Here is a 27,241-nt window from a genome sequence, read left to right as displayed (position 1 = left end):
GGCGGTTCTTCTGCAAGCAGCCGACGACAACCGCTTGATGACCTGCGCGTTCTTCTCCAAGAAATTTTCCCCTGCAGAGAAGAACTACACCATCGGGGATCGTGAGCTTCTCGCCATTAAGCTAGCTCTGGAAGAATGGCGTCATCTTCTAGAAGGCGCTCGGCACACAGTTACGATCTACACGGATCACAAAAATCTGGCGTATCTGGCTACGGCTCAGCGCCTGAACCCACGACAGGCCAGATGGGCGCTTTTCTTCAGCCGTTTCGATTTTGTCCTCCATTTTCGACCGGCCTCCAAGAATGTTCGGGCCGACGCGCTCTCCCGCAGTTTTGATCTGGATGAGACTCCGGACCCGCCTCGCTATATCATAGATCCAGCTCGCGTTCAGATAGCCGCCACCTTTACTGTCCCGTTGGGGAGGACCGTGGTTCCTAAACGCCTGCGCCCCCGGGTCCTTCACTGGGCTCACGATGCCCGTTTAGCTGGTCATCCCGGGATTGCCCGGACCAAGCATCTCCTCTCCCGACACTATTGGTGGCCTCGCTGGGAGAAGGATGTCAAACGGTATGTGGATTCCTGTCCCGTTTGTGCAGCACAGAAGACTCCCAGACGAAAACCCTTCGGTTTGTTGCAACCTCTACCCATTCCTGCTTCCCCGTGGACTCATGTGGCTACGGATTTCATTACGGATCTGCCAGTCTCTGAGGGTAATACTGTTATTTGGGTTGTAGTAGACCGTTTCTCCCGGATGGCGCATTTCATTCCCCTACCTGGACTACCCTCTGCCTCCCAGTTAGCCCGCCTTTTTATTCAACACATCTTCCGCTTTCACGGTCTTCCCATCAGTATTGTTTCTGACAGGGGGGTACAGTTTACTGCCTCATTTTGGACTAATTTATGCAAACTTCTTCAGGTCAATCTTGCCTTCTCATCTGCCTACCATCCCCAGTCCAATGGTCTCACTGAACGGACGAATCAATCTTTAAAGACTTTTCTGCGTGCCTACGTTAATCAAAGACAGGATAATTGGGCATCTCTTCTGGTTTGGGCCGAAATGTGCCACAACAATCTCCCGTCTCAGGCCACTGGGAAGTCCCCTTTTTTTGTGGTGTTTGGTAGGCATCCTCGTCTTCCTTTGCCTATTGAAGAGTCCTCCAACTGTCCTGCGGTCAACGCTGCCATTACATCCATGTCCAGTCTTTGGACGGAGACTAGGGCCTTGTTGCTCCGGAACGCGGCCAAGATGAAAACCCAAGCGGATAAGGGACGGTGCATGGCTCCCTCTCTTCAGGTTGGAGATTCCGTCTGGTTGAGCACTCGCAATCTGCGACTACGTTTACCCTCCGCGAAATTTGCTCCTCGCTTCATTGGACCTTTCCCCATTGAGAAACGGATAAACTCTGTCTCCTACAGACTACGTTTGCCTCCGTCCTTACGTATCCACAATGCTTTCCATATCTCCTTACTGAAACCTGCTGTCATGACTTGGCCACATAGGAGGCGTACGGTCAATTCCAAGATAGTTCAAAGTGATGATCAATTTGAGGTACAGGACATCCTGGATTCTAGGAAAGTGAAGGGGCAGTTACAATATTTGATCTCTTGGAAACACTTTGGTCCAGAAGAAAACACGTGGGAACCTGCGGGCCATGTGCATGCTCCCCGATTGCTTCAGCGCTTTCACCTTCGATTCCCTCTTAAGCCCGGTCCGCAGAGGCGGGGAGGGGGCCCTTGCAGGGGGGGTACTGTTACCGTTTCCCGGGTCGGCAGGGCTGTCCTCCGGGGTCGGCGGGGTTCTACCTCCGTTCCCGCTGTTCCCGTGGCGCCGGCGGCGCGTCTTCCCTCTGCACGGGCCCGACGTGTTCCGGGAACGTCCGTGGTCACGGCTGATGCCGCGGGCAAATCTCGCGCTACTACGCGCCATGGACACGCCTCCTGACGTCAGACGCCGGCCAGTCGCGGTTTGCGCGGGAATAGATTGTATTTAAACAGAGCTCCCTGCTGAGCCCTTCGCTTCGGCCACAGTGCGCTTTGGTGAGTTTTTTTTGTCTCTGCCCTGCCTGTCGCTCAGCTCTTGACCCGGACTGCTTCGTGGATTCCTCTGCCTGCTGCCTGCCCTGACCCTGGTCTGCCTTTTTGGATTCCTGTCTGCTCCCTGTTTCCTGGATCTGGTTTGCTCTGGTACTCCTGTCTGCTGCCTGCCTCGACCTGGACTCTTTCATCGGTTTATTCTGTTTGCTGCCTGCCTTGACCTGGACTGCTACTTTGGATTATTCTGTTTGCTGCCTGCCTTGACCTGGACTGCTACTTTGGATTATTCTGTTTGCTGCCTGCCTTGACCTGGACTGCTACTTTGGATTATTCTGTTTGCTGCCTGCCTTGACCTGGACTGCTACTTTGGATTATTCTGTTTGCTGCCTGCCTTGACCCGGACTGAGCCTTGGATTCTTCTGCGTGCCACCGTCTCCGACCTGGACTGTAGGATCTTCTGTTCCTGTGCCTCCCAGACTCAAGGTAAGCGGGGTCGACCCAGGTTCCACTTAACCCTCGTTACAGAGGGATTGTATGAAACAGGAGAGGGGTTGCGATTCAGAGATTGGAAATTTTATAGAAAAGGAGCTTGTGTGTATGATGGAGGGGCTGGGAGAGATGTGATAAGGGATGGGGAGATGGGGCTATACAATTGGGTCCTGGGAAATCAGGATTTGTGGGAATGAGTACGTAGGAAAGGGTTGATGTGTGTGTGATTATGGGCAGGTGAGTTGGGTCAACAAAAGAATTGGGGGTTTAGAGGTGATGAGAGTTGTGCGTGAAAGAGCAGAACTAAGGTGTTGTGATGCTTATATTTATATTTATTGCTATGTTAAATAGTTATACTTCTTATATAAAATATTATATTTCTTTATTTATTACCAGTTAAAATATTATTACTTTATTTAGCACTATTTTAAATTGTCAACCATTTATACTGTTCCATATGTTACACGGTTCCATGTAAAGCTCCGCTCTTTGTTGAGCAGTTCTTCGTTGTATGTAAACCGGAGTGATTTGTAGTCCCTACAAGAACTTCGGTATATCAAAATTAAAAATAATAATAATAATAATAATAATGTGAGGAGGAACAGGGCTAGAGACACAAGAGGGACACTTCCCTCTTCCCCCCCAAGATCTCTTCCTCCTTTCCCACAAGGTCTCAGAAACTACTCTGTTCCTATCCCCAATCTTTCCTCCATCCTTCTCCATTTTTCCATCCTCTATTCTCCCTTTCTTCCCATTTACCCATCCCCTCTTCCTCATTTATGATCCCTCTTCCCTTCCCTCCTCTCAGTCCCTTTCTTTATCCACCCTGTTTCCCCCATTCTCTCCTTCCTTCTGCTACATCCCTCTACCTTGCCTGCCTGAGATCTGTGCTTTTCCCCACCCCTGAGATCCCGTCTTTCCCTATTTCCAGACCCCTCCCCCTCCATCCTCCCAAGCACTAATCATTAAGATCCTTTTTCCTTTAATAAACCATCACCTAAATTAACTGGACACAGAAATGTCAGAAAATTACTATTTTTATAAAGTTAAAATTACATTATTTAAATTGCAAACATATGCAATATCATGTAATTTTGCCACATAATTGCCACATAATTTTCTAATATTTGCCACAGAATCCTGGTCCTCAGCAGCTGTGCATGTGGTAATCTGGGGTGGGGATTAGGTTGTCTGTGAAAGGCAGGAGGGGCAGCGTGCAGTATGCTCGGTTTCATGGGACATCCCAGTCCATGGATGAGCTTGCTACTATTTCGCAATATTTTTAAGATACCCCAAAACACGTGGGGCAGCATGCAGATTGGGGGTCCATGTCCACAACCAAAGGAGGAGCTTTTCCTGGAGACACTTTTGAAATCACAACTATCAACTCATTTCACATACACATTTCCTATACTTCACTAGATTTCCCCTTCCTTGGATGGGCTTAACTACCAGCATGTTTTATTGTTAATTGGTAAAGTCTGTGCACACAAAGCTTGCATCACACACTTTTAACGAACTAGAAAAAACATTGTGTAAAAAGATAGAAATGGATCTTGTTTGGTTTCAGCCAGTGGCCAGATGTTAATTATAGTTACTGTACATATGTAAACTTGTCTTCAATAAAACAGGGAGGTCAGAGAAAGATAATAAGATTTATATTTCAGTTGTACTCCTAGAGAATAAATTTCAAGATAACAGTGTGAAGCCAAGGAAACTTGAAGAGAATATATATGAATTATTTAGAATGTCAGGGTCTCCAATTTGATATGAGTATTGTTGCGGGTGTTGTTCTGGCATAACATATTCTTATAAAACAATACCATAGTGATAGCAATATTGAAGTGTGTGCTAAGTCCTCTATAATTTAAAATTGAGCTTTATTTACCCCTGTTCTGTTGTTGGAGGTTTTTTCTGAGCTATAATAATATAGACATTGCATGGTTCCTGATTTGCAGAAAATTAATTAGCTATACATGTTTTTAACAATTAATGTTAGTAGATGAATTGCTGTATGTGAATGTCCAAAGAAAGAGTGTGTTTTGTTTTGTAGAGATCTTTATAGAGTGAGAGAGAGAGTAGTGTGTGCTCTCTCTCTCTAAATATATATATAAAGAGAGAACACTACTTTAAATATATCTCTTGGTACTACTGCAGATGTTTTAGTTTATATATATATTTATGTGATTGTGATTTCAAATAATTGTTATCTAAGAAACTTTGAGATCAATATTCAGCAGTGCAGTGAATGGACAATTTATCCTGCTAAAATTAGCCTGTTAAATTATCATGGATATTCAAAAAACTGCTTCCAAATAGGCACTCTGTTGAATATAACCAGATAAACTTATACAGCTATTTTAAGACTATTTTTCTGACTGACCAAACTTAACTGGAAAAGTTATTTATTTATGTAATGCCCCTTTGACCGCTTACCTTGCAAGGCACTCCTGGGTCTGGTAAAGACCTGGCAGGAGCACCTCTAGGGCACACTCTGTTGGTCCTCACATTCTTGGCGCCTGATGCCTACACCTGGAAAAGAAGGTCTTAGTGGGTGGGATTTCCCTCCCTTCACCCCAGGAAAACAAGTGGGACTGTGAACAAGGCTGGCACTATGTACAAATATATCCAGGTTCATTAGACTATATAAGTATATACATTTCTACATGACTATGTATATCGCTAATAGGATGTCAAACAGTACATTTATCTACTCATGGTTAATAGCCTCAGACAACACACCTATATACATTTCTACAAGGTAACAAGAACATTTAATATTTGGCAATTTGGTGTTGTTGGCCCCCCACAGTATAACACCATATAGAATAGTAGGGACCTCTTGCATTCCCGCTTAATCAAGTATGAGTTTTATCCACCATATTTTTATCCCAAGTCTCACCCATATGACAAGATGCAACTGGGCTGGTGGGTAGTGTTGGCTTTGGGGGGGGGGGGGGGGTTCCATTGTATATAAGCAACTGCCATCTCCTCGGTGCCACTTCCATCAACTGAAAGGTCCATGACAATGCTGTGGTAAATCCCTCCTGGGTACTATGACATGCAAATTCCCTACCTGAATCTCTGACTCATCTATTCAATGGTCATTTAAGCACCTTCACAGGAAGGGGCTGGCAACCTCTTCAATCTCCTTCTGGGTTTCCTGGGCTGGTGGCTCATGTTGCATAGCTGCATTGTCCTCTTTTTTTTCTCTGCTGTAATTCACTTAAAAGATAGCATGCTCTGTAACCTCTCTCCCTTGGGTAGGGGGGATTTCATTTATTTGAAAACTTATATGCCATATCTTTTTCTGCATAATAGTGTTCAGTGTGGATCACAATGAAAACATAAAATCAAACATTAACATATAGCATATATAAAATATATTATCTGCCAAATGATTAAAATACAACAAAATCAGCCAATATTCAAATTCCTACTTAAAAATATACATTTAACTTGCTTTTTAAATGCCCTTTTTAGCCCTAAGCTGCATTGGTAATGTGTTCCACATAACTGGTGAACTATAGGAGAATGACCTTCTGTGCTGATTCTTATATTCTCTATTGGAAGGAACAGCAATCAATTGTTGGCTTTCTGAGCATAAAGAACGTTCAGGGATGTATCACTGAAGTTTATTTTGAACTGCACAAGGGAAGTCAGCATTAATTACTTTATATGTTATTGCTAACATTTTATATTTTGATCTTAAATTTAATTGGAATCCAGTGCAATTATTGTAAAATTGACTTAATATGATCACTCCATGCTAAACCCCTTAGTAAACAAGCAGCAGAATGTTGCACCAATGAATATTAGATTTAGCTGGATAATGTGTTTGGATAAATTAACTACAACCTGGAAGGCCCATGGAATATTTTCAATTTATAGAACTATTTTCTGGCTAAATTCTAGCCGGATAACTATTTGTCCAGCAATAATTTGGCTGGATAAAAGAGGATGGTCCAAAGGCATTTCAGGGATAAGCTAAGTTAGCCAGATAAATCTGGTCATCCTGTACAGCTGTCCAAAGGTTTGTGGGATAAACTTATCTCTCTAACTTTAAGATAGTTGGGTATATTCAGCTGCATGGCTGCGACACTGAATATACAGTACTATGTAGGTGAATAAGTTATCCAGCTAACTAGCAGAGTCTCTGAGCAGCTGAATATGGACCTCTTAATTGATAAATTTAGGTATTCCTTGAGATCTTTTATTTTGCAGTCTATTTCCAAAAATCACAGTACATATATTCATCAGACACTGTAATATTTCTAAAACATATTTTACAAAACTTATTATTTAAAAGTAGGGAGGTCCATATTCAAATGCCATTTAGACAGATAACTTTTAAGGCTTTCCCAGCTATATGCAGCTATAGCCTGCTAAATTCTAGACAAGTAACTAATTACACATGGACTGATACAGAATAAAGTGCAGGAGAGCCACCCGACGCGCACACAGGCCACTCTCCCGTGCGAGCGATTTAGTATCAGCCCGCATGTAAATGAGGGCCCGCGGTAAAAAGAGGCACTAGGGACACTAGCGCATCCCTAGCGCCTCCTTTTTGATAGGAGCGGCGGCTGTCAGTGGGTTTGACAGCCGACGCTCAATTTTACCGGCATCGGTTCTCAAACCCGCTGACAGCCAAAGGGTTAGGAAAATGGACGCTGGCATAATTGAGAGTCGTCTTCCCATCCGCGGGCCGTGGGCCAATTTTTTATTTTTTTTTAATTTTGTGTACAGAAAAGCAGATTTTTCTGCTTCTCTGTACACTTTCCCAGTGCCGGCTGAAATTAACGCCTGCCTTTGGGCAGGCATTCATTTCTGAAAGTAAAATGTGCAGCTTGGCTGCACATTTTACTTTCTGAATCGTGCGGGAATAACTAATAGGCCCATCAACATGTATTTGCATGTTGCGGGTGCTACTAGTTTCGGGGGGAGGGGGGGGGGGGGTTTGGCCACGCATTTTCGATGCACTATTACCCCTTACTATATAAGGGGTAAAAATAGCGCGTCGAAAATGTGCGGTCAAATGCGGGCTAACAGTGCACTCCGCTGGAGCTAGAATTTAGCTGGATAAGTCGGGGCATTCTGGGGAGGAGCAGAGTTAGCCAGATAAGTTAACTAGCTAAGGCCTGGATTTATTAAAATGCACTAAATAACACATGCGATAGGAAAAGGGGTGTTTTTTATGGTAATAGGAAGTGTATTGCAATAATATCTATGCAAAGCACTATCTTAGCACAAATTGATGTATTTCCTACATACAACCACTGGGGAGAGAGGGAGAAAGAGAGAGAGAAAGAGAGAGAGAAAGAGAAAAAAAAAAAAAAAACTAGCCATAATGCCCTTACACTAGATTGGTATTTATATCTCTATGGGAGGCCCACCTAGCTTGATGGACTCTCTACCTGGGTAACATCAAGCTAGGTTGAGAGAACATTGCACAAATCTCATCTTTGGGTGAGTTTCCTCACTCCAAAAGGTCATCAAATCTTCACAAATCGTCTCACTTTGAATGTCAAAGTGGCCCCTAACCCCTACTCTAATACCTAAACCTCACCTCAAGTGACTAAGTGGGCCTCCCATAGAGATATAAATACCAATCTAGTGTGCAGGTATTATGGATAGTCTCTCTCCCTCTCTCTCTCTCTCTCTCTCTCTCTCTCTCTCTCTCTCTCTCTCTCTCTCTCCCTCCCTCCCCTACAATAAAGCTCTATGTGATATGGCTTGGCCACAGTTCCCTCCCCTTTTTCTCATTTGCATCGCACCAAACAGTAATGGCATTTTTGCTTGTGAAAACACCTTAACACATGCGAAAACGCCATATAGCACTTTGATAAATGACCCCCTAAGACAGAAATTTGGAGTAAGCCAGTTAACTTATCCAACTAACTCTGGTTGGGCCATAGGGCTGCCCTAAGTTAATCAAGTATATTTAGCAGAGCAGTTTGTGCCACTGAATATCCACCACTAATTTGCTGGTTATGTATAACCTGCTAACTACACAGCTGTGTGCAACTGAATATGGACTTCATGATGTCCAGTTAAGGTATGTGATTTTACAAGATTGTTCTGGTAATAGTTGAAGTGGTGACAAAATGATAGTTGAGATTAATTATAAATACTCAGGGGAAGCCTATGAGCCTGAAAATTAATTGAGGAGGATGCACAAAGCTGAAGGATCAGGGAGGGGGTTCCCAAATCTTTTCTGGGGGACTCCCAGCCTCTCATGTTTACAGGATACTGCAATGAATAAGCTTGTGTAGGAGAAAGCTAGGGAGCTGCCTCATGGCTCACTGGCCTTGTGCTGATTTTATGATTCTTCAGCTATTGCTGCTGCTACAACAGAAACATCTACAGCATTGCAGCCTGAGGAGCATAGGAGACAGGAGAGAGTGAAAGAGAGTGAGTAGAGGGAGTTGCTGCTGGGCAGGGGTAAAGAGGGGAACCAAAGAGAGGAGGAAAGTTGTTGTGCCGCAGACTGGGGGAAGGCAAAAGGAAAGAGGGGCTGCAGCTGCTGGGCAGAGTAATGGAGGAGAGGGGACTTCTGTTGCTGGGCAGGGGTTTAATTAGGATGAAAGGTGGGTGCAAAAGTAGTGGGTGAGGGAAAGGGAGGAAGACCTAAAGCAAGTGATTGGGGATGCAGGACAAGAAGTGTGTGTGTGTGGGGGGGGGGGGGGGGGGAGAAGAAGGAGACTCAAGACACAGAGTGGATTGGGGAAAGCAGGGCAATGAGTAGGGGAGAAATAGATGGATTCAGGGCACAGAGTGGGGTAGAGGGGAATAAGGGAAGGGGGAAGGAGGGAAGGAGGGGAGGGGAAATCAAAGAGATTGCTGGGTATGAGGTGGGGAAAGAGAAAGAGGGGGATGCTAGGTAGGAGGGAACAGAGAGATAGAGGGGTACTTTGCTGAAATAGCTGTGCCTTTGCTGCTAAAAGAGAAACAGGCCGATGCAATACATGTGCTGGCTGAGCGCATGGCTCAACACACTATTGGATGTACATTTTAGATATGAGTCCATAAACCTCTGATGCAAAATGGGAGTTAGTGCATCCAAAATGCGCATCCAATAGAGCGTGTAGCTAATAGCGCTTGTCACATGTAAATTCATTGATGAGGCTATTAGCTATTTCCCCCCAGTGCAAAAAAAAAAAAAAAGTGCGCCCGTCACGCACATTTTTACTCTCTAAAATTAACACCTGCTCTAGATCAGGTATTAATTTTAGAGGAGCACAAAAAGTTTTAAGAAAAGCAGAAAATACTGCTTTTCTGTTCTTCTTCTGGGATAATATCATGGCGATATTAAGTCGGAGGAAGTAAAAAAGTAGAACTGTCCAAAAAAAAAAAAGTGTGCCAGCAGTCAGGTTAGGAAAAGGGATTCAATTAAGAAGCATCCATTTTCCTAACCTGTGGCTGTGCACAGGTTAGGAAAATGGACGCTCATAAAATTGAGCGTCTGTTTTCCTAAGCCGCTGACAGCCACTTATCCTGGGCGCCCACTGCCAAGGAGGCACTAGGGGTGCACAATTTCCCCTTTGCCTACTTTTTACTCAGTAGCCCATTTGCATATTGCATCGGGCACCCCGGAGCAGTGGCGTAGCCACGGGTGGGCCTGGGTGGGCAGGTGCCCATCCAACTTAGACCCAGGCCCACCCAACTAGCACCGGAACTGCAAGGCTGTCACGGGATCCCATCCCCACGACAGCGAACAAGAGAACCCACACCTCGCGCGCCATCACGGCACACATGGGGAAGCGCTGCTGCGGCCGTATGGCCAACCAGTCTTCCTGTTCGGGGGGAGGGAGCGGAAGCGCCGCGTGCAGCTTCCGCTTCCTCCCCCCAATGCAGGAAGATCAGCTGCCTCTCCTGCTGCCACCCGTTCTCCTGCTATCTTCGGGTCAAACGGCCCGCCGAACTTCCTGTTTGGGGGAGCGGAAGCGCTGCGCACAGCTTCCGCTTTCTCCCCCAGAGCAGGAAGATCAGCTGCCTCTCCTGCTGCCACCGGCCTCCTGCTATCTTCTTCGGGCGTCGGGCCGTATGGTCCGCCAATCTTCCTGCTTGGGGGGGGGGAGGGAGGAAGCGGACGTTGTGCGCTGCGCTTCCGCCCCCCCCCCCCCCCCCCGACAGGAAGTTCGGCGGGCAGTACGGCCCGACGCCCGAAGAAGATAGCAGGAGGCCGGTGGCAGCAGGAGAGGCAGCTGATCTTCCTGCTCTGGGGGAGAAAGCGGAAGCTGTGCACGTGCTTGAATGTGTATGTGTGGTTGAGAATGGGAGCCTGGGTTTGTGGGTGGGTGAGAATGGGAGCTTGAATGTGTGTATATATGGGTGAGAATGAGAGCCTGGGTTTGTGTGGGTGGGTGAGAATGGAAGCTTGAATATGTGGATAAGAATGGGTGCTTGAATGTGTGTATGTGTGGGTGAGAATAGTACCTTAAATGTGTATATGTATGGATGAGAATGGGAGCTTGAATATTTGTGGGTGAGACTGAGAGCATGGGTTTGTGGGTGAGAATGGGAGTCTGGGTTTATGTGTGTGCGTGAGAATGGGTGCCTGGATGTGCGTCTGTGTGTGCATAAGAATATAAGCCTGGGGAGGGGTGAGAAAGTGAGAACTTGAATGTGAGCTTGTGGGGGGGTGGGGGGGGAGAGCATATGAGAGTGACAGCTTGAGTGTGTGAGAGGGAGTCTGTGAGAGAAAGCGTGTATGTGTGTGTGTGTAAGGGAAGAAGACAGTAATAGAAGAAAGACAATGAAAAGGAATTAGGAAATGAGCTATAAGGGAAAAAATGGGAAAAAGAGACCAGGACCAACTGATTAGAAAAATACAAAGATCAGACAACAAAGGTAAAAATATATATCTATATTTTGAGATGTTAGCAATTTAAATATAAGCAACACAACCGCTCTCTCAAAATTTATGGACAGGTAGGAGCCGTGTATAAAATCGTAATAATAAGAAGGCTAAAGTACCACAAATCACCGTGAATTATGTTTGTATCATTAAGTAAACCTCATACTTAGGCGTAGATGTGAATGCTATGCTGCATAATTTGGCATTATTTATCAGTAAAAAAACAACTAGTAGACCTGCATGCCTACAGCCCACCCATGTTAACCTTGTGCCCACCCAAAAAATCAATTCTGGCTACGCCACTGCCCCGGAGAGGTCGATAGGCATGCGTTAGGAGAGCGAGCGCTCAGTTATGAGCACTCGTTTTCCATGCACCAATATTGCATCGGCCTGAAAGTGCTGTGACAGAGCAGACACTGGTAAGTGAAAGTGTGTGTGTGGGGGGAAGTCAGATAATTCTGTATATCTGCCCTGGACACAGAAAATGCTGATCCTGGCTCTGGCATCAACTATTTTTAAAACCTTTTATAAAAGGTTTGTATTGTTTTCTTTCATTATTATTTGCTATTATTGATTGTAGACTGTAGTCTACAAATGATTTTTAATTTCATTTTAATTTTTTTTATATTTGCAGGGTCACTTTTTGGGGCTATGTTTGTTTAAAACCTTTTTTGTGTGTCTAATGTCTGATCTGTAAATTTGTCTTATGGGGTACAAATTATTAAGAGAAACTGGGAACAGAATGAAAGTCATGTTTATGTTAATGCTGAGGATGGGGATTTTAAGCTGTTTCATAATAAAGTATAAGGATCAAAATGGCCCATCCACTCTGCCCAGTTGAGATTCATCCTCTTTCAGCAGATGTGCATTATAAAATTCTCAAATACATCCCAACACCGATTCCACTCTTGGGTTTTCCACCCAAGTTCTCAACCCTCCTATCACATCTATCTAAAGCAAGGCCAAGTCCATCACGGTCATCAATGCTGACAATCCTCTGTTTCTTTGATGAAGCCTTGATCCTTGATGAAGACATTTTTGGATTACCCACATGCAGGTTACCCCCATGCTATTTTGGAGCCCTGATGCAATTGTACCACTGATGTTTTGGTTTGTAACTGCTGCTCGGTGTAGGTTATTCAGCTTAGTACTGACTACCTGGAGGAGAAGCAATTACTCGATCTACATCAATATGGTTTCAGAAAATAATTGAGGGCTGAATTATTAATTCTGTCACTTTTAGACTCACTTAGAAGGGTCCAAGATTCTGGAAACAGTTATGTGTTAATTTCTTTGGGCATCACCACAGCATTTGATACGACTGAACATACCATCCTGTTACATCGGTTACAGGAATTTTGTATTTCTGGCCCTCTCCTTCAATGGTTTAAATCCTTTCTGTCACAGCAGTCTCAATGGTCTCAAAGTATAGAGTACAACTTTGAGACCTCACAATGGTCACCTATCATGACCATTGTGTAAGGTTTTCGCAGGCATGTGTGAAGGATATGAATTATACACTGATGATATCCAGTTTTTTATTGAAATATTGTTCTAATACATTTTCTCTGAACTTCAAGAAAACACAATGTATTCTAATTCAGTATTCTACTGAAATCCAACAAACGTCAATTGTGATTGAAGATACTATCTTCTCTTTAGACTCCTGTATTCAGAGTCTTGAAGTTGTCTTTGACCCCACCCTGTCTTTTCACCCTCATATAAGAAGCTGTTAAAATCTAGTTTCTACAAGCTTTGGGTTCTGTGTGGTGTGAAAGAAACATCTCTTGGAGAGGACAGATTTTAGAATGGTTGGGCAAGCATCGATTCTATCACTGGTAGACTATTGTAACTCCATTTTTCTTGGCATATGGCCATGACAATCAAACCTCTTCAGCTATTGCTATTTGTCACCGCATTCCTCATCTCCGGGTGCAAACGACACAACTATATTTCCCCCGTGCTAGTAGATCTCCAATGGTTCCCAATGGTGGAACGGATTTAATATAAAATTGCTACCATTACCTTTAAACTGATCTCTTCCGATATTTCACCATGGAGCAATGCACTTTTACATATGTACTGCCCCACACGCCAATTTTGCTCCTCTCAGAGGGAACTCTTGGACGTGCCTTCAGTACGTCAAGCAAGATTATGCTGCTCCAGAGAAGTGCTTTCTCTGTGGTGGCCCCAATTTTGTGGAACTCATTGCCCGAGGTTCTACGCCTAGCAGACAGTCTAAAAACCTTCAAATTCTTGCTGAAAACTTGGTTATTTAAGCAGGTGTATGATTTGATTTGAGAATCTTAACTGAGCTACTCCTATGTGATAGGAGCTGTTCTCATATATGTGTTTTTATGTGTGTTTGTGTAAACTAATTTATGATTGTTTTTTTACTTGTACATCGCCTAGTTTCTGCTTTAGGTGGTTTATAAATACAAATAAAGATTCAAATGTATTTCATTTCCATCCTCTTGCATCCTAGATGTTCATCCATGCATTTTTTAATTCTGCTGCACTTTTGTGTCCACCAACTTCTCCAGGAGGACATTCTAGGCATCCATCAACTTTTCTGTGAAAAAAATATTTCTTGATGTTGTTCATGAATCCTCCCCATCAGAGCTTCACTAACATTACAATATCATTTCCACTGTAAAGATTTGAGCCTTGTGCATCATTGATACCATTTAAAGGTTGATATAATTTCCCTTGTCATTCTTCTCCTCTAGGGAATACCTATTTACAGGGGCGGATTGGCCCACCAGGGGCTCGGGCATCCCCTGGTGGGCCGGTCGCGCTAGTCATGTTGTCTGCCGAGCGCGGTCATGATAGAGCCATGCTTGGCAGACCATGTGGTATCTCCTGGGCCGGCCTAGGCAGCAAATCCCCGGGCCAGTCTTCATCGGGAATCTGCCGCTGCCTATTTAGATCCTTTAGTCTCATCTCGTATAGCTTTTGGTGCAGTTCCCATACTAATTTAATAGACTTTCTATAAAAAAAAGTCTATGGCCTCTCTCTGTCCTTTATGAGTTACAACCTCTCTAACTGAAAACAGCATTCTAGGTGAGGCCTCTGCCTCATCAATGATATGTACAGAGACATTATCACCTTCTGGAATATCCTCCAAACCTCTGTTTATCTGGCCTATTCTTGCTCTGCAGTCCTACCCCATGCATAGTAGGGTAGGACAATTACATTTCTTCTATTTTATATTAATCCCATTTATTTTCTTTTATTTTCTTTGTTATGAGGGATGTGAAGGCCAAATAATTTTGTTTCTGTTTGTTTTTTTATGGCAGGTTTTTCTTTTTATTTTGCAGTTTGTTTAATGTTATTTTATTCGGTTATTTTCCTGAATTTATAAATACATTTAAAATAACAAAATAAAGGCCATACTGAGGCCTTTCAAGACCCCTTCCTATCCCCCAAGAAAGTGTCGGGACTCAGACTGAGCACAGCCAGGACTTACCTGGTATACTCTGACCTCCCTCCCCCCAAAAAACAAGCTTCAGAGCCGAGGCCTACCCAACTCGGCTGATCTAAGTCCAGCCAGGGCCTTCCCTGGCCTTTATAACCCCCTTCATAATGCTTGCTAGGGTTGGGGATCTGCCTAGTCCCCACTTACTCTTTCCATGGGTGGATAGCTAAGAAAGGAGCAGGAGAGAACCTTGTTTGCTCCTGCGCTGTCCAGTTCGTTTAAAGAATGGCACCAGCCACCTCATGAACGGTACCAAAGTGACATCATTTCTGTGCTTGTTTCATGAAGTTAGAGAGGGGAGAAGGGAGACCGCAACAGAACTTGGCCCAGATCCCTAGGCTTTCTTGGGGGCAGAAAGGAGTCTGGAAGCCTCAGGGAGGCCATTTAAAAAAAACAAAATGGAGTATTTTTGTACAAGACCATTTTCAGTTTGTTCTGTGCAATTTATTTAAAGGGAATGCACATCCCTACGTATTACTGTTATAAGCACCAGTCTTGTGAATCCTGTTTCAGTATTACTTTGCTTGTCATTAATTTGCAATTTTACTAAGCTCCTGACAACATTTAAAAACTGACCTCTTCTAATGTGTAAACACATATCCTTGTGCATGAATGTGCACTGAGAGACATTACCCAAAAAGACATGTAAATCCCTATTTTATTGATGACCTTTTCACACCTGTCTACTTCCCTTCGCCATAGAATGTCCGAGCATATTACTTATGCAACTTTAATTCAGTATCCTTTTCTCACCCCTTGGCTCATGTCCCAGCTCAGACAGCTGGAATGTCCATTTCCTTTTCCCTAGACTTCTAGAAAGGCAATTGTACTTATGCAATACTGACTCCCAAGCCACTCCCTATTGTTTACAATAACTTCAATGTCTTCTATAGTTAATGGTAAGTTACAAGTAATTGCTAAACAGATTAGAGACACTGCCACTTTATCCTGATGAGAGTCACTGAATACTCACCTACTGCTCAGCATTTTTTTTGCATTTATGAAACACCCAATCATCGTTGATTTAATGACACAACCTGATCTTATATTTACAATGATATAAACACTGATGTGGTCATATTGCTTATGGCATCAGCTTTCTACCCTATCAAAACATTCATGCTTCTATGAATGCCTCCTGTAATGTGTGATCCCCGTGTCATGTCGGCTCTAAAGGGAGAAAGGAAAATATAAGTAAATAGTGCAATTTTGGAACATATTTTCTTTTTAATATCTTTTCTTTTAAGCATAATACAAGCTTATTTTAGAATAAAATAGTCTTATTCTAGAATTAGAGAGTCCAAGAGAAGCATACTTTAAAACTTTGTTTCACTTTCTTAGTCTTTTAAAACATTTTTTCTTTATTGAATTTTTCAGTTAATTTAACAAAAAAATAGAGGCAAATAAAATGCAGATTCACATAATACTTTAGGAAATACAATGAGGAAATTAACACTCTCTGCATCACCAACCATAATACCTGGAGGAACAGGAAAATATGCAACCTTACATATAGTATTCTACTATAAGTGCATACATTCAAATAATAAAAAATTAATGAGAAGAGTTTTCAATTACATTTGGTCGTCATTTCTCTCCCCTTCTGAATTCTTATCTAACAAAAATGTCTCCAGATGAAGAGGGGCTTTTTTTGCTTGAATCTGATAAAGATAAGGTTTTCAAAGATTTTTTTTTTGAAATAAAGATGAGTCATTCTGTGGCCAGAAAATACAAATTTTTCCTGACGTCTCCAGAGCTACACAAGCTAGATGGAGGCATTTACTGTCTCTGAAGGGTAAATTGCTAGCTATAGGGGCTAATTTTTTCTTAAAATATCCCTGTTCTTGTTATGTTACCTTTCAGGGCAAAAAGTTGAGTTTTTCTCACTTTCTTAGCCTTTGAACAGCTATATTCTTATCTATCTAGACATATCTCCTGTTTCTTAGCCTTCTGCAATTCAGCCTTGTGCAAAGCAGCTTATAGATAAAAGGAAGAGGGAAACTTTTTAAGTTAGTGTAGCAAGAATAGAAGCAGAGTCCAGCTAAAGGTTATCCATGGTCATAACAGACTCAAGAAATTGCCACAATGGATATGAACAATAGTCTCAAGAAACTTGAGGAGATAGTTGTAGTCATAAAAAGCAGTCAGAGTGAACATCATTGAGGACTCAGAAGCAGGTGATAATGGACTAGTGAGTTACCATGAGCAGAATGTCGCTCTGGTCAGTAGATAGCTAATCAAAACTGTCCAAACAATAAGGCCTAGATTTTAAAAAGGTTATACACGTAAATCCTGGGGATTTATGCACGTGACCGGCCTTACGTGTGCCAGCCCTATTTTAAAAGGCCTGGGACACGCGTATGTCCCGGGGCATTGGGGAGTGGGTGGGCAGGGGGCGGGCAGTGGGTGAAGCGAGGCAGTCCAGGGGTGGGGTTGGGATAGAGGCCCTCGGCACAGCAGCCATTTGCCGCTGTGCCGGGGGATTGTGTGCCGGCAGGGTGCCAGCACGCGCTACTTGCGCCAGCCTCCAGGTAGGTGCAACAGGTAAAATTCAAATTTGGGGGGTTAGGTTAGGGTTTAGGGGGCGGGAAGGCTAGGGGAAGAGGTAAGAAGGTCAGGCTAGGGGGTAGGGAATGGAGAAAGGTCGTGGGTGTCAGTGCGCGCAAGTTGCACAATTGTGCATCCCCTTGCGTGCGCCGACCCCCGATTTTATAACATGCGCACACGTGCGTGCACATGTTATAAAATTGCGTGCGCACAAATTTATAAAATCTACCCCCAAGTGACACCTGCTAATCCTGAGTGCTTGCTAATAAATATCAACCCTTTCAATACTAAGTGGGGCTATACTAACTAAGGGAATAACATGGAAATGCCAGAACAGGAAACATTAGATTACAACAGAAAAACAGGAAGTATTAAAAACTGAAGATATCTGAGAAGGGAGTCCTAATATCTTCTAGAAACACATTCTGCTAAGAGTCAATTAGCCACTGACAATTAGGCATGTGAAGCAGGAAACATTGCATTTCATTTTGAAATTCATTTCATGGAGACCTTAATTTGTTCTTTTAGTTTCAAAATGAAAAAAAAAAACCATGTGTGTTTTAGTTTGATTTGTTTTTGTTTGCCAGCAAAGTCAATGGGTGAAGCATTACAGGTAATTTTCAGCCTATATTGGGCTTCAGAAAAGGGGTTTTCTAATCAATTGTTTTAAAACTTGTGAGAAGAAATCAACAGAAGGGGGAAAGAATTCCAAGGTATCTAGAAAGGGGATTGGAAAGTGCCACCAAAAGTTGCATGAATAGCCTATGACTCTGTAAGGGGGCAAAGGGGTACCAGCATTGGCAGGTCAATGTAAGAGGACAAAGGAGCAGAAAACGTGGGAAGAATACTCCAAGGCTCCAAAAGAGGGCAGCAGCAACAGCACCATAAACACTTGATGGCATCTCATGTGGGAAACTGGCACCAAAAGTGATATTAGCACATTCTAAGGCAGCATGAAGGGGGACAAAGCAGTAAAGGTGGCAGTTAAACCTCCAAGACAGGCACTGACAAAGGGGCCAAGCAGCACAAAGAGTGGCCAGACAGCTCCAAAGCACCATGAGAGGTGCAACGCAGTCAACCCACCCCCCCCCCCACCGACTGGCAAGGTGCTAGCTTTGGGGTGCAAAGGTTTTGATAATGATTATGGGATGGTTTTCCAGGAAAGTATTGAGGGCTGATTTATTTCAAGACCATTCCTCACATCAATGAGTTGCCCTCAGCCTGTTTGAGTTCCTGATTTTCTGGGTCTGCATGAAACCTCTGGTACTACTCTAAGTTTTATCACAAAAGTACATCAAAATGGTTTCGCTTGAGCGAATTTTGGGACCTTGAAGTTACTCTTTGTGCTGCTTGGCTCATTTATCAGTGCCTGCCTTGGAGGTTTTACTGCCACCTTTTCTGCTGGCACTGTTGCTTGTAGGGGGTAACCTCTTTTAGAGTCTTGGGGTGTTCCTCCCACACTTGACCTCTTCTTTGTTTGCTATACTGGGACTACTTTTTGGATCTTGCTTTCACACAGACAATGTACTGAGAAGTAATGTAAAGCAAATATCTGACATGCTCAGTCTTCAAGATCAATGTAACAGCATCACTGTACCCAGTCTGCAGCGCTTGATCAGGCTGGCAAATTGCTTCACTGTGATACATCATTCCTCTTGTCTCCTTGACAATATGCTTATCTTCCCCTTCTCCCCTTCTCCGCTGACTGCCTATAACAATTTCTAACTGTACACCTGCACCTATTGCTTTCCTATGATTAATATGAGTTCATTGACTATAAAATCATTCTGTTTAAAATGAATGAAATGAAATGAATAGGATTTGTTTAATTCACGAGGTCCCTTCAATTTAATTTTGTGCCCCATGAAAGAAACAAATTGACCCCTATTTGTTTAGCTTTTCTACTGCATTTTAAACTAATGTTCATGCCTACTGACAACCAGCAGTTAAACTTGCTGTGATCAGACCTAGGAGGAGTCAGTATCATTATTTAGAGTCTGCAGGGTTAAGGTAAGAGCAAAGAGGAGTGAAAACCTTTCCCAATGAACCTTGACAAATCCTTATTGTTTCCTCATTATTTCAAACCCAGTAGACAAGTCCAGGTTTTGGAAGAGCCAGCTTGGAGCTCACTTTACAATAATGGGTATTAGGCTTGAAGCTTTTTGATTACATAGTTTAAAAACAGAAGCTACTGTGTAATTCAGTGGTTAGAAAACACGTGTTGGTTTAAAAACAAAAGTGCATATTTCAGTGTTACAATAACTGTCTTATTGTATATGAAACATGTAAGACAAAGTATGGAACATTTTCATCAATCAGATTTATGTGTCGTGGAAGATTATATTTGTAGTATATTGTTCTGGGTTTTTTAAATGAAAATAAAAAGTTAAAAAACTAAAATATAATATAGATAGACATAGATTTATACCAGTACTTTTGATTCAGTATCATGAAAGTATGTGCTATACATTAATGTACTTTTAATTGATGATATAAAGTATGCACATTAGCAGTATGCCAACTATGCACAAACATTTTTCAAAATGAAATGTATGTACATAATTTCCAAACACACCTTGGAAACACTCCCTGGAATGCCTTTTTTCTACTCAGTCGAAAGTATGCATGTTATGAAAGTACACTAGTATTTTCTGACATCTTATACTCTACTTACCTGGTTATGGCAGATTTAGATGGGTTGTCTCCATGTTCCCTCCAAGCTGTGTTGCCTGCATGGTAATGCATGACTCCCCCCCCCCCCCCCCCACAGAGGAACACCAGCAGAGTCATGGTGGAGTTCATCTCACCATGGCCCAAAGCAAAGAAGTGATCCCAAAACTCCGGGTGCTTGTCCTCCTTCCCAACCACACTGACCTGGAAGAAAAATTTGCCATATCCATGCAGGCAGGAAGGAGAAGGAGTGTTGGCCCACATGCAAATGAGAAGCAGTGTCAGTGGCAGGGCTGCTGCAGATTCCATCTCATGGCAACCAAGAAGAGGAGACCTGGTAGCAGAGCCACTCACTGTGGATCCTTTCTCATAGCAGCCCGAGAAGAGGAGTCCCAGAGGCAAAATGGAAGCTGAAGCCCTGTAGAGTGTGTGTGTGTGTGTGTGTGTGTGTGTGTGTGTGTGTGTGTGTGTGAGAGAGAGAGAGAGAGAGGGACAGAATGTGAGAATGAGATCCTTTATGTGTGTCTGTGTGTGTGTCTGTATGTGAGTGACAGCATGTGTGAGAGTCTGTGTGTTTGGTGAGAATGAGAGCCTGTGTGTGTGAGAGACAGCATATGAGAGTAGAATCCTCTGTGTGTGTATGTGTGTGTGAGAGAGAGCATGTGAGAGCTTATGTGGCTATGAGAGAGACAGCATGTGTACTTGTGTGAGAAAGCATTTGAGAGTGGGGCCTGTGTGTGTTGGGTGGGTGGGTAAGAGTGAGAAAGCATATATGGAAGAAAGACAGCATGTGAAAGTAAGAGCCATGAGCCTTTGTTTTAAAGACAGCATGTGAGGGTAGGAGCCTGTGTGTGTGAGAGAGAGCATGTGAGAGTGAGAGAGAGAATGTGTGTGTATATGTGTGTTTATGTGTCTGTGTGAGGGAGAGAGAGAGACAGCATGTGGCATGAGAGCCTGAGCGTTTGTTAAGGGAGGAAGAGAAGAAGACAGGTAGAAAGAGAATAAACAGAAAGAAAAATAAAAAAGAGACCCTGGAAAAGGAATTGGGGAAAGACCAAGAAAGGGAACATGGAAAAAAAAAGCCTGGGACCAAAAATGCCTGGGACAACAAAGGTAAAAAAAAATAAATTATTTTGAATTTTTAGTGATTGACATGTATTCTTTGGGAATGTGCATTACATATTTGTATTTTGTTCTTTCTTCAGTATTTCAGTGTTCAGAGTTTGGTTCCTCGGGTTCTCCATTTTATTTTGTCTGCATATTTCTGTTTCTAATTTGTAGTCTCTTATTCTGTATTAGGTAAAGGTCTGCGTTCTGCATGTGTAACTGAGGTGTATTTCTGCTTTTCTGCTGACATGTCGTTTCTCTGTAGGGATTTGTAGCAGTTCAGCTTGTTCTGTGAACCCTAGTAGGTTTACTAGGGCATGCTATAATAATTGCATTGCTGCCATGTCATAGATAAGGCTGTTGCTGTTTGAGTCCCACGATAGTGCTAGCATGGTATGGTATGGCAAGGTTCTAGGTGTCTTTTTCTTTTTTTTGCAGGGGTTTGTGTTACTTCTCAAAGTGTTTGGCAGTGAAAGGCTTGCAGTTACTGAGATAAGTGTGTGTATGTGTAAGAGCCATGAGTGTTCCTTCTAAGAACTGAGTTGCTGTGAGCATAAAATTGATAGGTTTTTTTGCATAAAAGAAAGTAGTGCTCATAGGGTAATGAAACCAAAGATTTTTCCTCACAAGCAAAAATTTTATACACAGTAATCCAGTCCTTAGACAACTATTTTTATCCACATAAAAGGTGCCTAAGCATTTTAAAATGTACCCCATTGAGTATATTGAAATTGAGCTATCTGAAACCTGCACTTCTTCCCATCACCACTATTATCACCCTTTGGCCCCTCAAGTGTTAAACAATTTCTATAATCCTATAATGCATGTTTTGGAGAGGAACATGTAGGATTAACACTTTTATTTGTTAGACAATTTCACTTTAAACAAATTGAATCTACATGACATGTCGGAGAATTATTTTCATTGACCTATAGCATTATAAAAGTTGGAAGGTATTCCTAAAGATTTCCAAAGAATAAGGCATTGGAAAATATTTGCAGTGGATGCTGTGTGAGTTGTATATTGCAGGGGATGTGAGTTGTATATTTGCAGGGGATGCTGTGTGAGTTGTATATTGCAGGGGATGTGAGTTGTATATTTGCAGGGGATGCTGTGTGTGATTTGTATATTGCAATGAACATCCTGAAATGTAAAACAAAGCTTTGTAAACAAAGAAAAAAAGAGTAATTTATTCTCTAACATGTGCAAAGAAGATCCTAAAGCAGCAAACAATGAAAATGCTTAGGAAAAGTAAATAACTTAATATAAGCCTCGCTCATGAGTTGTATCCTGCACAGAGCTGGCAGTCCCTCCATAAATCAAAAACCACAATGTTTGGAAGGGACTGATGTATAAATAATCAACTAAATATTGAACCAAGATACCTAAAATCAGACGCTGGAGACATAGCTAAATGATAACAGGAATCTCTGTTTGCCAAGTTAACATCTTATACTGTAAGTAAAATTAACAATAACTAAAACAAAATATCCAAGTCATTAATATTGCATTATTGCCCATCCCTAAATTTTTATTGTGCAGAGTTCATTGAGTAGCTATATTGGTTCTGGAGAAAACTGTAATCATTAGAGATGTGTATTCTTTTATCACGAATTAGGCAATTTCAATGTAATTGCCTAATTCGTCCTGGTTCAAGGGACCTGAACCTCGAAGCGGATTTTCCCCGAACTTCGGGGAAAATTCATTTTTCAGGTTAGTGCGGGGGGTGGGGCACATTTATTTAAAAAAAACAACAAAAAACACCCCAACCCTTCAATTTTACTTTAATACAACCCCCCCCCCACACACACACACACACACACCATCCCAATTCCTTCCCAAGACTTACTAAAAGCCCTGGTGGTCCAGTGGGGTCCCGCAAGCGATGTCTCCCTCTCGGGCTGTCGGGCCATCAGGCCTGCCAGGAATCAAAATGGCACCAGTGGCCCTTTGCCCTTACCATGTGACAGGGGCTACCGGTGCCATTGGTCTTCCCCTGTCACATGGAAGGAGCAATGGATGGGCCGCGCCATTTTCTAAGATGGCGCCGGTCGTCCATTGCTCCTACCATGTGACAGGGGCCAATCAATGGCACTGGTAGCCCTTGTCACATCGTAAGGGCAAAGGGCACCGGCACCATTTTGATTTGTGGTAGACCCAATGGCCCGATGGCCCGAGAGGGAGACATCGCTCGCGGGACCCTGCTGGACCACCAGGGCTTTTAGTATGTCTTGGGGAGGGATCGGGATGGTGGGGGGGTTGTAATAAAGTATGGTTCCACCCTGGTTAAGGTGAAGCCCATCCCTTTGGAAGAGACTCCCCCTTCCCCAAAAGGTTCCCCAGTTCCTAACAAAACTGAATCCCTCTTCCTTGCACCATCGTCTCATCCACGCATTGAGAATCCGGAGCTCTGCCTGCCTCTGGTGACCAATACAAAGGGAACATCATAACATCGCTGTTTTTTGGATCGTGATACCTCATAATAAGTAAGGCCTCTCGATTTTTTTCAGAGAGTGCTCTTAAAGAAACATGTCATATTTCAAGCGTTTCCCTTTAAATGGTTTTTACGCTGAACAGACTTGTTTTTATCGTTATAATCACAGGTATCAACAATCAGAGATCTTAGGAATATTTTTTCTGGAACATTTTTTTGTTTATATATTCTTATATTTCAATAGAATTAGATGAGAACAGAGTACTTATCATTTTATGCGCTTGGCTCGCTGTGATGACTGCTTTTCTGAAAACACCGGTAAGAACCCGACACATCCGTGTTTCGTTTGCTTCTTCAGGGGTTTTAACTTTTACCACGGTGTCTAAATAAAATACGTGAGAAGTAGGTTGTTAGAACCCTATATTTTCTAAAACATTATTTTTCTAATAATACGTCACCCGATTTCAGCCGCATACATTGTTGAAAGCTTGTCCCATCATTTGAGCGCCATTGCGTGATCACAGCTTAACAGAGCAGGATCCGCCATTGCTTTACCGCACTTAATTTAAAGAGAACGAAGAGGCTTGCACAGACCAATGAAAAATATAGGGTTCTAACAACCTACTTCTCACGTATTTTATTTAGACACCGTGGTAAAAGTTAAAACCCCTGAAGAAGCAAACGAAACACGGATGTGTCGGGTTCTTACCGGTGTTTTCAGAAAAGCAGTCATCACAGCGAGCCAAGCGCATAAAATGATAAGTACTCTGTTCTCATCTAATTCTATTGAAATATAAGAATATATAAACAAAAAAATGTTCCAGAAAAAATATTCCTAAGATCTCTGATTGTTGATACCTGTGATTATAACGATAAAAACAAGTCTGTTCAGCGTAAAAACCATTTAAAGGGAAACGCTTGAAATATGACATGTTTCTTTAAGAGCACTCTCTGAAAAAAATCGAGAGGCCTTACTTATTATGAGGTATCACGATCCAAAAAACAGCGATGTTATGATGTTCCCTTTGTATTGACTAGCAACATTACATCATACTTTATACAGTTACTAGTGATTTCCTGTTAAATAATACTGTATCATGGATCCGGCGAAACTTAAAGAGACATTCAGCTATTCAACAGACCATGTATTGAATTTATTACAAAACCAAGCCTTACTCACTACGGAAGCAGCTCCTGCCAAAACTGACTTTGAAGTGGAATACAGTGACTTACAAAAGAAGCTTATAAGATCTGAGCTTCATTCAGCTACTTTAGTACAATATTTACATCAACAGATGATTCCTAGAGGTTTACGAATGACCAAAGCTCCATTAGTATTTCAGGAGGATGAAGACTTCATGGCACGCTGGATCTCTATCCTAAACAAATGTTCCATTGATTTAATGGTCCTAATAGTGGAACGCACTACTGTATCGATTCAAGAAACGACAGATCAAATCAAAACCATACAGGACCGCATAGCAGTTGAAGTCTCATCTGAATATCTTCAAGAAATTATAGACAAAAATAAAACCAAACTCGAGGAATTTAGAACATCTATCAAACAATTTAAAATTAAAAAAATACAGAGGGATGAAGAAGACTATTCCACCAATAATGTTTATCGTTGGCTTAATCCAGACAATCCAAAGCCTGAACGCCATGTTACTTTTGCCGAATCTGAGGGCAGTGGGTCTAGCGACTCGGACGATGGCGAGCATAATAGACAACAAAAACGAGGAATCTACAATCAGCCTTTTTTAGGACGAGGCAACCGCGGCAGACGAGGCAGATGGCAACCTCGCAGACCAACTCGTACGGATCCAGTGTCACAAGCCCATGCACAATGGCAGGGCCCGCAAACGAGATCTCGATCACGCCACGATCAGCAATAATAAATATTTCTAACCATTCACTCACTCCAGAACAAAAGAGAGTATTAAACCTCGGGTTATCCTTTGTTCCTTTCAAAAGTCATGATCCTTTCCAAAGCAGATTGGCGATAGCCCGCTTTATTCGCAAATTACAAGTAAAATTATACTGTGATGTAAATATGGTACCGTCGGATACTATATCTATAGTACGTCCGAAATCTAACTGGATCCCCCCTGGACCCATGGATCCTAATATTAGCACATTTCAATCTTTAATTCTTAAAGATATAGAAGAGTTTGAAAAAATATCCACACATCCATATGTTAATCTGTCATCTGAGCTATATCAAGCGTTACAAACTCTCTCAGAAAATTCCAATATCATTATTAAGCCAGCCGACAAAGGCGGCAGCATAGTGGTACAAGATCGTACACAGTACATTCAGTCTCTGTCCAATCAACTTACAGACATTAAGTATTATCAACATCTATCGGAAGACCCTACCCCACAGCTTATGGATACCATCAAAAATCTTTTAGATGAGAAAATAAGTCCTTTTTTGACTCGTAAAGAACGACGCTTTTTGAAGGTGGAACACCCGCGGATCCCCATATTATATGGGGTCCCAAAAGTTCATAAATCTAAAGATAATCCTCCACTCAGACCCATTATTTCGAGCAATGGATCTTTATTGGAGCCCCTAGCGATCTTTTTAGATTCGTTTTTGCAACCATTTGTCAAAAACATGAGGTCCTATGTAAAAGATTCAACTCAGGTTCTGAATAAGCTCCAAGAAGTGGAAATTCAATCATCAGATTCAATGTTAGTCACTATGGACGTCATATCTCTCTACACCAATGTATCACAAACAACTGCGTTGGCTGTAGTAGAAGAATGTTTAAAAGAAAAATTAGAGGGTGGCCGGATTCCATTCAGATTTGTATTTGAAATAGCAAAACTTGTGCTCCAAAAAAATTTTTTCCAATTCAACAATGAATTTTTTTTACAGATTCACGGCATAGCGATGGGGTCCTCCGCGGCCCCCTCAATAGCCAATTTGGTCATGGACCGTTTTGAACGTACATTTATATATACATCAACTTGGTATTCATATATTAATTTTTGGATCCGATACATTGACGACCTTTTGTTTTTTTGGACTGGGGAAGAATCAAAACTGACAGAATTTTTGATGTGGTTAAACAATCAAGACCCAGATTTAAAATTTACTTTACAATCAAGTCGGACTCAATTACCATTTTTGGATATATTGATTACCAAACAGTCCACCAGTCTGCACACAACTATATATCGCAAGGATATCGATAGGAATAATCTCCTTCGTTATAATAGCTTTCACTCTCGTGCATTCAAAAATGGCTTGCCAGTAAGCCAATTTTTTAGAGCACGGCGACTGTGCTCTTCTAATAAAGAGTTTAAGGCCCAAGCTCAAATCCTGGCCAAAAGATTTTTTGAACGAGGATACCCTTTTCCAGCGGTACACAAAGCCTACAAACGTGCCTATTATTCTCCGCGAGAGTCGCTTCTCCAATACCGGACGAGAGAATCAATAACAGCTAGCATCTGTGTGTTACCTCACACAGATAAATCTTATTTGCTAGTACAAAGTATTAGAAAGCACTGGCATATTTTACAACTCCATCCCACTTTCGTTGAAGCTCCTTTAATTTCCTATCAGCGCAGCAAAAATATCAAAGACTATGTTGTGCATGCAGCAGTATCTCATAAT

This window comes from Rhinatrema bivittatum, chromosome 5, assembly GCF_901001135.1.
Source record: "Rhinatrema bivittatum chromosome 5, aRhiBiv1.1, whole genome shotgun sequence".
NCBI classification, from domain to species: Eukaryota; Metazoa; Chordata; class Amphibia; order Gymnophiona; family Rhinatrematidae; genus Rhinatrema; species Rhinatrema bivittatum.
The sequence above is the reverse complement of the archived record's forward strand: the minus strand, read 5'-3'. Positions refer to the sequence as shown.